At 37.4% G+C, this 11,118-nt stretch overlaps 1 non-coding gene across 1 annotated transcript; it reads right to left on the bottom strand.

Moving 5' to 3' along the window:
* Window positions 1–2,545: 2,545 nt before the first annotated feature.
* Window positions 2,546–2,652, bottom strand: LOC145953618 (small nucleolar RNA R71). Its single transcript, XR_014430901.1, has one exon. It is a non-coding gene; the product is annotated as a small nucleolar RNA R71 (small nucleolar RNA).
* Between the last annotated feature and the right edge of the window lie 8,466 nt (window positions 2,653–11,118).

Here is an 11,118-nt window from a genome sequence, read left to right as displayed (position 1 = left end):
TGACTCGAACACCATCATGAGCAACTGTAGTCTGTTGCTGAGAACGAGCCAAAAGTTTAAAATTCTATTCAAACTCTTCTCGAATGTTCTTCAATTTCTCTTCAAACTGCATCTCCATTCTCTGCATAGCCTTCTGACTGCAAGAGTCAACAGTATTGCTCCTCGATGGTGGTGCACCAAAGTAATCTCGATGACTCCAAGAACCACCAACACCACGAACACGTCTTGTGTGCTCTGGCCTTCCTATGGCCATTGTGAGAATATCATCCCGACCATGGGGAACAAATGAGCCCTGGGTGGTCTACTCAACTAAACCCTCCTGCAACATATTAACAATAAGTATAACCTACACTAAACTTATGAATTAAATGAGTTGAAATGAAGAGTCTTAGTTTGTATATTTTTACTTACTATTTTATCAACAAAGACCCTTGCAGACTCAGAAGTCATTTGCCCATCTGATTTTGTTTGGGCTGTTATTGATGTTGTGTATTTTACTCGTATTTTAGCACTTTAATTCACAAGAATTCATAGCATAATCATGCATATCTTTCATGTTTTTAATAAATTTTTATATCATTTTCCTATTTTATGCTTTTCTTGGTATGTGTTGTGTTTTCTCTGAGCAGGATCAAGATTTAAGAATTAAAGAGGAAATGCTGAGCTACAGGGAAAATCACGGCCGTGATTCTAAATCACGCCCGTGATTCACCAGAGAAAATCACGGCCGTGACTCCCAATCACACCCGTGAACGCCACTGACCCTTCATAGATGTGCTCCAGAGAAGATCACGGTCGTGATTCTCAATCACGCCCGTGATTCACTTCGCGTCGATTTGGTGAATGAATGTGCTCCAGAGAAGATCACGGTCGTGATTCTCAGTCACGGCCGTGATTCACTTCGCGTCCCAGCTTTTTAAGTTTTATGTTTTATTTTTATTTTTGTAATTTTTATCTTGGTAGTTTTACCTGTTTACCCTTTTAGGTTATAAATTAGATGAGGTTAGCCTAGAACAGTACTTTTGGTTTTCGGAGACAGTTTTTTAGTTTTTGACACTTAGAGAAGGTTGGGCGCCTGTGCCATCGACTCTAAGGTTTGCTTTTCTTTTATTCTTCTTTTCTTGGAGAACTACTATGAACTCCTGTGAGTAGTTTCCCTTTTTCTGGGATCAGGGCTTAGCCTCTGAGAACCTCTTTATTAATGCATTATTCAGTTTCTTAATTTTATTCCAATTCTTGATTTGTTCTTTTATATTTTATATATGAACTTTAACATTATTGTTTTCATAATAACATTAATTAAGGATGAACTGAGAGGAGAACTTGATTATAATTATGATAAACAATTAATCTTAATTTTCATAATCATAGATAATTAGGGATGAACTGAGAGGAGAACCTAATTATCGGAACCTAAAGGAACAGACTTGAGTGTTAAATCACGAGAGTTGATTTAAGCTTTCGAGGAGTAATAGATTAACAAAGATATTAATGGGTTTAATTGAACGTAATTACCACGAGAGTAGGGATTAATTTTAATTAAACACGTCCTCGTAGCCTGAGAAGGTGCAAGGATTAAATTAGGTTAAGACTACCTTCAAGATGGAATAGAATTAATTAATGAAAATAATAATTCAATATTGTTGGAACTCTTTGTGCGAACCCTAGATTCCCAGAAATCTCCTTATCTTATCTTAAAGTTTTATCTTATTCATTAATTGCATTACTATCTCTTTTACCAGCGAATCTGATCTTATCATCTCAAAACAAACATTCTATCTGTTTTAAAATTCAAATTAAAATACTAGTAATTCTAGGTCAAACACGTAGTCCTTGTGATTCGATATTTATTACTTGACGACAACCGTACACTTGCGGTTTTCCATACAATAAGTTTTTGGCGCCGTTGCCGGGGACTACGTCTCTTGATTTAAATTACATTTTTAATTCGAATTTTTAAAAAAAAAAAAAAAAAAAAAAATTAAATAAATAAATAATTTTTTTTTAGTGTTTACTTCTCCAATTCAGATTTCACGGGTCACTTTCTTTTTTTTTTTGCAGTGCCTTAGGGTTAATGCAAAAGAGATCTCTACGTCTTGGGAAACCAACACCACTTGATCCTGAGATTGAAAGAACTCTCCTGAGAAGGAAAAGAAACCTTTCTAGAGAATTTGACATGGCTGCACAACGAGATAATTTACCGCTTCGGGATTACTCTGCACCCGTAGCTCGTGGGATACCTGGAGGGGAGATGCAAACTGGAGCTACTGTACCAGCTTCTCTGGTGAATATGCTCAAACAGAACACCTTTGGAGGACTACCATCAGAAGATCCTAATGACCACTTAGAGGGGTTCTTGGAAATCTGTGAGACCCAGCAATTTGATGATGAAGTTTCTGATGGAATGCGACTCCGCTTATTCTCACTCACCTTGAGAGATAAGGCAAAGGTGTGGCTAAGAACAGTGCCTAGAGAAAAGATAGCAACTTGGGAATTATGTGAAAGAGCTTTTCTAGAGAAATTCTTTCCTCCTTCTAAAACTAAAGAATTGAGGAAGAAAATCACTAATTTCCAACAAGGCACTGGAGAGACTATTTATGAAGCATGGGAGCGGTTCAAAGGATATCTTCAAGCATGCCCACAACATGGCTTCAACCGTTGGCTTACCATCCAATTTTTCTTTGAAGGATTGGACCAACAAAGCACCATGATATTAGACTCAGCAGTTGGAGGATCTTTCATGGGGAAACCTATTAATGACTGCATGATTATTTTGGAAAATGTAGCCTCAAATCACAGCCAATACAGTGAAAGAGAAGTCACAGCAAGGAAAGGAACTCCGGGGCGATATGAAGTGAACAATATTGAGTTACTCTTAGCAAAATTTGATACTCTTAATCAAAGATTAGACAAGATGGAAAAAGCTAAGGTTAATTCAGTGGCTACAAATCAAGTATGTGACCTTTGTAGGGAACAAGGGCACACTGCAGTAGATTGTACCTCAATTTTTACTGGAGAAAAAGAAGATACTACTGAACAGGTGGCAGCTTCTCATAATTTCTATGACACTCCTCGAAGAGAGAAGAGTAATCCATATTCCAACACATACAACCCTGGTTGGAAGAATCATCCTAACTTTTCTTGGAAGAATAACCCAGTTCAAGGAACTAGCAATCAGCAACCTAATTTCCGTCCGTCCAATCACTTCATTAATGGGGAAGGAAATCCAGTACAGACACCCTCAATTAAACAAAGTGTTTCAAGATTAGAAAACCTTATGGAGAATTTTGTCACTAATCAAAAACAGACCAATGATTCAATGGAAAATTCTATTCAAAACCTTGCTGTCAAGGTTGAGAATATTACTCTCCACAACAAGATGCTGGAAAATCAAATTGCACAGTTGATGCCTAGTTCAAACAATTCTCCAGGTAAGTTCCCAGGTAAAACAGTTGCAAACCCAGCTGAAAATGTTAATGCTGTTACTTTAAGGAGTGGGAAGAAATTAGACAGACCTGTGTCTAATCAAAATGATAATATTGAGATTAATGAAGACGCTTCTCCTATGGTTGAAAAACCTGAAAAAGAGAGATTAGAAAAAGAAAAAGTATCTTCATCAAAGCCTCAAACTGTTTATCACCCTCCAATTCCTTTTCCTCAAAGGTTAGCAAGGACTAAACTTGATAGACAATTTGAAAATTTTTTAAATATGATCAAACAAGTGTATGTAAACATTCCATTTGTAGAAGCTCTACAACAGATGCCTACATATGCTAAATTTCTTAAGGATCTTTTAGCTAACCGAAGGAAATTGGATGATAGAGAGACTGTTACATTGATCCATCATAATTTGCCCAAAAAACTTAAGGATCCTGGTAGTTTCTCTATACCTTGTCTCATTGGAAATCTAAGGTTTGAAAAAGCCTTATGTGACCTTGGGGCAAGTATCAGTTTAATGCCTTTATCAATTTGCAAGAAATTAGATATGGGAGAATTAAAGCCTACAGCAATGTCAATCCAGTTAGCAGATAGATCTATAAAATATCCCATAGGAATTTTAGAAGATGTTCCAGTTAAGATAGGTAAATTTTTAATTCCGGGAGATTTTGTTGTTTTAGAAATGGAAGAGGACAAACAAATACCAATCATACTAGGTAGACCATTTTTGGCTACAGCAGGCGTGATAGTAGATGTCAAACATGGAAAATTGTCCTTATCCATTAATGATGAAACAATGGAATTTAATATTGCTAAATCTGTTAGACAACCTTCTCTTGAAAATATTTGCTGCAGGGTTGATATATTGCCTAAAGACATGGAGGAAGAAGTCATGAGATCTATTTTGAGGGATCCCTTGGAGAATTTTCTAGTTGGAGGAAAGCACATAGATCTTGAGGGGATTCAACCTAATTATGCTTGCTTGATCAATTCAAGTCCCCCGTGTAAAGAAAAAGATCCTCTAGTAGAAAGTCTTCTTGAGTCTTCAACAGATTGGCAAGAAGAAAACTCTCCAAAGTTAGAACTTAAACCACTTCCTTCATCTTTAAGGTATGAGTTTTTGGGGGCTAATTCCACTTATCCAGTCATAGTAAATTCAGCTTTAAATGAAAAAGAAACTGAAAAACTTCTCAATGAGTTGAGAAAATTTCGAAAAGTTATTGGATATACTATGGCTGATATAAAGGGAATTAGTTCTTCATTTTGTATGCATCGCATCTTCTTGGAGGAAGGATCCAAACCTTCTGTTGAAGCTCAAAGAAGACTAAATCCCAAGATGAAAGAAGAGGTAAAGAAAGAAATTTTGAAATTATTGGATGCTAAGGTAATTTATGCTATATCTGATAGTCCTTGGGTAAGTCCAGTTCATGTGGTTCCTAAGAAAGGTGGGATGACAGTAGTTAAAAATGATAATAATGAATTGATTCCCACAAGAACTGTGACTGGGTGGCGTATGTGTGTTGATTATAGAAAATTAAATAATGCCACTAGAAAGGATCACTTTCCCTTACCTTTTATTGATCAAATGCTTGAAAGGTTAGCAATGCATTCATACTTTTGTTATTTGGACGGATACTCCGGTTTTCATCAAATCCCTATTCATCCATTAGACCAAGAGAAAACTACTTTTACATGTCCCTATGGTACTTTTGCTTATAGGAGAATGCCTTTTGGCCTATGTAATGCACCTGCTACCTTTCAAAGATGTATGACTGCAATCTTTAGTGATTTATTAGAAAAAGAGATGGAAGTTTTCATGGATGACTTTTCAGTTTATGGTATTTCCTTTGATGACTGTCTATTAAATCTAACTAAAGTATTGCAGCGTTGCTCTGAAGTGAATTTAGTCTTAAATTGGGAAAAATGTCATTTTATGGTACAAGAAGGAATTGTCTTAGGACACCTAATATCTGGGAGAGGAATTGAGGTAGATAGAGCAAAAATAGAAGTAATTGATAAATTGCCTCTTCCAATTGATGTTAAAGGTGTTAGAAGTTTCTTAGGGCATGCCGGTTTCTACCGAAGGTTTATTAAAGATTTTTCAAAAATCTCTAAACCATTATCTAATCTACTTGTGAAAGAGGTACCTTTTAACTTTGATGTTTCTTGTAAGAATGCATTCTACAGGTTGAAAGAAGCTCTCACTACAGCTCCTATTCTGCAAACTCCTGACTGGAGCCTTCCTTTTGAAATCATGTGTGATGCAAGTGACTATGCTATAGGAGCTGTATTGGGACAAAGAAAGGACAAGAAGGTTCATGCTATATACTATGCCAGCAAGACTCTTGATGAAGCCCAAGCCAATTATGCAACAACAGAAAAAGAATTGTTAGCAGTCGTCTATGCTTTTGAAAAGTTCAGATCTTATCTTGTGGGGTCTAAGGTTATTGTTTACACAGATCACTCTGCCCTAAAGTATCTTTTTAATAAAAAGGATGCTAAACCTAGGCTCCTCAGATGGATTCTCCTTTTACAAGAATTTGATTTAGAGATTGTGGACAGAAAGGGAGTAGAAAATGTAGTAGCTGATCATCTCTCTCGACTTCCACAAGACCAAGCAACAAAGGAGGAACTCCCTATTAATGACAGCTTCCCAGACGAAAAGCTTTTAGCAGTTGTTGTGAAAAACAGTCCCTGGTATGCAGATTATGCGAATTACTTAGCATGTGGAGTCCTTCCTGAAGACTTTAATTATCAACAAAAGAAGAAATTCTTTAGTGACCTTAACAGCTTTATTTGGGATGAACCTTACCTATATAAGAGGTGTAGAGATGGTATCTACAGAAGGTGTATCTCAGAAGAAGCAGCTCCTCACATCATTCACTCATGTCATTCTTCCGCATATGGAGGGCATGCTAGTACGTCAAAAACTGCAGCTAAAATTCTACAATCTGGTTTTTACTGGCCAAACTTATTTAAGGATACTTGGAAGATGGTAAATTCTTGTGACCAATGCCAAAGATCAGGGAATATATCCAGGAAACATGAAATGCCATTAAATGGGATTTTAGAAGTAGAAATTTTTGATGTATGGGGAGTAGATTACATGGGACCATTCCCAAGTTCTAAAGGTTACAAGTTCATATTAGTTGCAGTTGATTATGTGTCCAAGTGGGTAGAAGCGATTCCCGCTCAAACGAGTGATTCAAATACTGTCATTAAACTCTTCAAAAGAATTATATTTCCAAGATTTGGGGTCCCAAGAGCTGTGATCAGTGATGGAGGCTCACATTTTATTGAAAGAAAGTTTGAATCTCTCTTAAAAAAGTATGGAGTCACTCACAAGGTTGGTACACCTTATCACCCTCAAACAAGTGGACAGGTAGAAATATCCAACAGAGAAATCAAAAAGATTCTTGAGAAGACTGTATCTACAACAAGAAAGGACTGGTCTTCAAGATTAGATGAAGCTCTTTGGGCCTACAGGACTGCTTACAAAACACCTATTGGCATGTCTCCATTTAGGCTGATTTATGGCAAATCTTGCCATCTTCCTGTAGAGCTAGAACACAAGGCTTTGTGGGCAATAAAATACTTCAACTATGACCTAAAGGATGCTGGAGAAAAAAGGAAATTGGAACTCAATGAGCTTGATGAAATCAGATTAGACTCATATGAAAATGCTAAGATTTACAAAGAAAGAACAAAGAGGTGGCATGACAAGCATATACACAGAAGAGAATTCAAGCAAGGGGACTCGGTGCTATTATTTAATTCCAGACTCAGATTGTTTCCTGGAAAATTGAAGTCAAGATGGTCAGGGCCTTTTACAGTTCAAAAAGTATATCCCTATGGAGCTGTAGAAATCAGAAACGATAAAGGCGACATATTCAAGGTCAATGCACAGAGATTGAAGTTATATTTCCATGGGGAACACTTAGAAAAATTATACTCTATGGTTCTTCAGGAACCTACTCAAGCATCATGAAAAAAAAAAAAAAAAATATTTTCAGAGTTCTAGAGAGAATCACGACCGTGATTCTAAATCACGGGCGTGATCTTCTCTGGAAAATTTTTTGGAAAACTCCAGAGAGAATCACGACCGTGACTCTAAATCACGGGCGTGATCTTCTCTGGAAATTTTTTTGGAAAACTCCAGAGAGAATCACGACCGTGACTCTAAATCACGGGCGTGATCTTCTCTGGAAAATTTTTTGGAAAACTCCAGAGAGAATCACGACCATGATTATAAATCACGGGCGTGATCTCCTCTGTTTGAATTTTTGAAAACTCACAAAGAGAATCACGGCCGTGATTTCCAATCACGCCCGTGATTCCCTGCTGAGGCTCAACAGATACAACCCGTGATTTTTGAAATTCCCCTTTCCCTTATATATTTTTCCCCCTCCTTTTACATTCTCACTTCTCTCAAACTTACGAACTCTGCCCATTCTCTCTTTTCTTCTCTCCCAAACCCTAGCTTCTCACTTCTTCTTCCTCTTCTTCCCTCTTCCTCCCACATTCACTCCTTCCGTTCATCCATGGCTCCCAAGCGCACCCGTACCGTTGGTTCGTCCTCCACCGCTTCCGATACCCACAGTTACGAGGAAGAAGCAAGTGAAATTCCGCACCTTCCTCCGAGGTTCTATCGGAACGATGAACAGCGTGAGCGGAACGAGGTATTACGCTTCCGCACTATCCATCCTACCAGGTATCTCGACTTCCCATTTATTCGTAAGTTGGGTTTACGTGCTGATATCAATTTCATGTTAACTAACATTGGGTGGACAACCTTTGCTACCATGCATAATGATGTTGTTTATCCTCGACTAGTTCTTGAGTTCTTGAGCTCTCTCCACACGGAAATATTATCTGGGCCAAATTGTTCTGAAGGTTTGATTTCTTTCCGTATGTTTAACCAAGAACACGAATTAACCCTGGCTCAGTTCAATAATATTTTTGGATTTCCCACTGGAGGGAGCACGAGAACCCCAAGTTCTTTCAACCCTGGTTCTTTTTGGTATAGTTTGACAGGTACAAGTAAATGGGTCGCTGGAAAATGTAATTCCTCTGCTTTCCGCCATCCCGCCATCCGTATTATGCACCGCTTTATTGCCTCTACTGTTTTGGCCCGAGGTGATTCTGAAGGAAAGGTTCGTTTGAGCGACCTTTTACTTTTATGGGCTATGATGGAAAACAGAGAGGAGCCTATTGATTCTGGCAGTCATTTGGCACGACAGTTCCAGAGTATTTCCAATACCAGCCACGGTGCGATTGTGAATGGCGGCCTCATTACCACTATAGCCAAACACCTTGGCTATCACGCTTGGCTGGACCAGTTAGAATCACTCCCTGGAAGCCGTACTATTAATTTTGCTACCTGCTCTTCTATGAACTGCATTGCGAAAGATGAAGATGATAAATACTACTTTGTAGTAACCCAGTCGGGAGTGCACCACCAGTTACCAAATCCAACATACACCGTGAAGAACCGGGCTACACGGCAGTTTCCACTGGAGCCATTAGAGGACCTACCTCCAGCAGCTGAGGAAGCGGCTCCTGCAGATGAGGAAGCAGCTCCTGAACAACCCCCTCTACATCCTGGACCTGAGGTGGACAATGCTGCTATCCTGGCAGCTATTCAATCAATGGATAACCGGCTGAAACAAATGGATGAACGCCAGCAGCATTATAATTACATGGTTGATCAAATGTATCAATGGCACATTCAACGGTATCCAGATGATTTTCCACCACAGTGAGATCTTTCTTATTCCTTATTTTACTCTGATGCTTAGGGACAAGCATTCCTTTCTGTTGTGGGTTGGTTGCATATTCATGCATTTTATAATTTTGTCAAAATAATCTATCATGCATTCATTAGCTCTTTGCTTCGGGACAAGCAAATCTTTAAGTTTGGGGTTAGGAGGATGTACGCATTTCATTCATTCATGCAAAAAAAAAAAAAAAAAAAAAATAAAAAAAAAAATCATGCATATATACATATTCAGTTAATCCCAGCTTGAATTTGTGTTTGAAAAGTAAATATTTTTAATGAAATTGTTCGTCTTTGAAAACACTGAATGTGATGAATTGAATCTTGAAGTCTCAGAACAAAAGGTTGAAAAATTAGCTGGTTTTGTGGCTAGCACTTGGTTCTTAGTATTGAGGCTTGAAATGATCGAGAATTATAAAAATAGTCTCTTGAAGATAAATTCTTTTTAATTCGTGCTTAAAAGCTTTTGGGGGGTAATAAAAAAAAAAAAAAAAAAATCACCTAGCACCCCTTTGAGGTCATAGGTTAGAGGGAGAATATTCTTAACCTTAGAAAACTAAGGGAATTAATTAGCTACTGGGGAATTGTTTAGTAAAATAGCTAGACCCCCTTTGAGGCTACGTGTTCTTGAAATTATCATCCTCTCTACACTGATTGGCTACTGGGGAAATGTTTTAGGTGAGACAAAAACAAAAATAAAAATATTACCCCTATTTGTGTCACAAGCATTGAAAAATTATTTCTGTTAAATTATCTTCGTTTGACTAATGAGCTTTACAAGATTTGACATCATGAAACTCTTAGAAACTAAGAGTTGGCGCTAGTAATGAAAGATTAAGATTCTAATTGGACCTTGTGAGACTAAGAGTGAAGATTTTAAATGCTCAGTTAATTCTTGATGATTTTTTTTTCAAAGTGCTAATTATTGTTTGAGGACAAACAAAAGTTCAAGTTTGGGGTTATTTGATGTTGTGTATTTTACTCGTATTTTAGCACTTTAATTCACAAGAATTCATAGCATAATCATGCATATCTTTCATGTTTTTAATAAATTTTTATATCATTTTCCTATTTTATGCTTTTCTTGGTATGTGTTGTGTTTTCTCTGAGCAGGATCAAGATTTAAGAATTAAAGAGGAAATGCTGAGCTACAGGGAAAATCACGGCCGTGATTCTAAATCACGCCCGTGATTCACCAGAGAAAATCACGGCCGTGACTCCCAATCACACCCGTGAACGCCACTGACCCTTCATAGATGTGCTCCAGAGAAGATCACGGTCGTGATTCTCAATCACGCCCGTGATTCACTTCGCGTCGATTTGGTGAATGAATGTGCTCCAGAGAAGATCACGGTCGTGATTCTCAGTCACGGCCGTGATTCACTTCGCGTCCCAGCTTTTTAAGTTTTATGTTTTATTTTTATTTTTGTAATTTTTATCTTGGTAGTTTTACCTTTTTACCCTTTTAGGTTATAAATTAGATGAGGTTAGCCTAGAACAGTACTTTTGGTTTTCGGAGACAGTTTTTTAGTTTTTGACACTTAGAGAAGGTTGGGCGCCTGTGCCATCGACTCTAAGGTTTGCTTTTCTTTTATTCTTCTTTTCTTGGAGAACTACTATGAACTCCTGTGAGTAGTTTCCCTTTTTCTGGGATCAGGGCTTAGCCTCTGAGAACCTCTTTATTAATGCATTATTTAGTTTCTTAATTTTATTCCAATTCTTGATTTGTTCTTTTATATTTTATATATGAACTTTAACATTATTGTTTTCATAATAACATTAATTAAGGATGAACTGAGAGGAGAACTTGATTATAATTATGATAAACAATTAATCTTAATTTTCATAATCATAGATAATTAGGGATGAACTGAGAGGAGAACCTAATTATCGGAACCTAAAGG

The sequence above is a fragment of the Cajanus cajan genome, chromosome 11 (genome assembly GCF_000230855.2).
Source record: "Cajanus cajan strain Asha chromosome 11, NIPB_CcT2T_4, whole genome shotgun sequence".
Lineage (NCBI taxonomy): Eukaryota > Viridiplantae > Streptophyta > Magnoliopsida > Fabales > Fabaceae > Cajanus > Cajanus cajan.
This window is presented reverse-complemented; position numbering and strand designations above follow the sequence as displayed.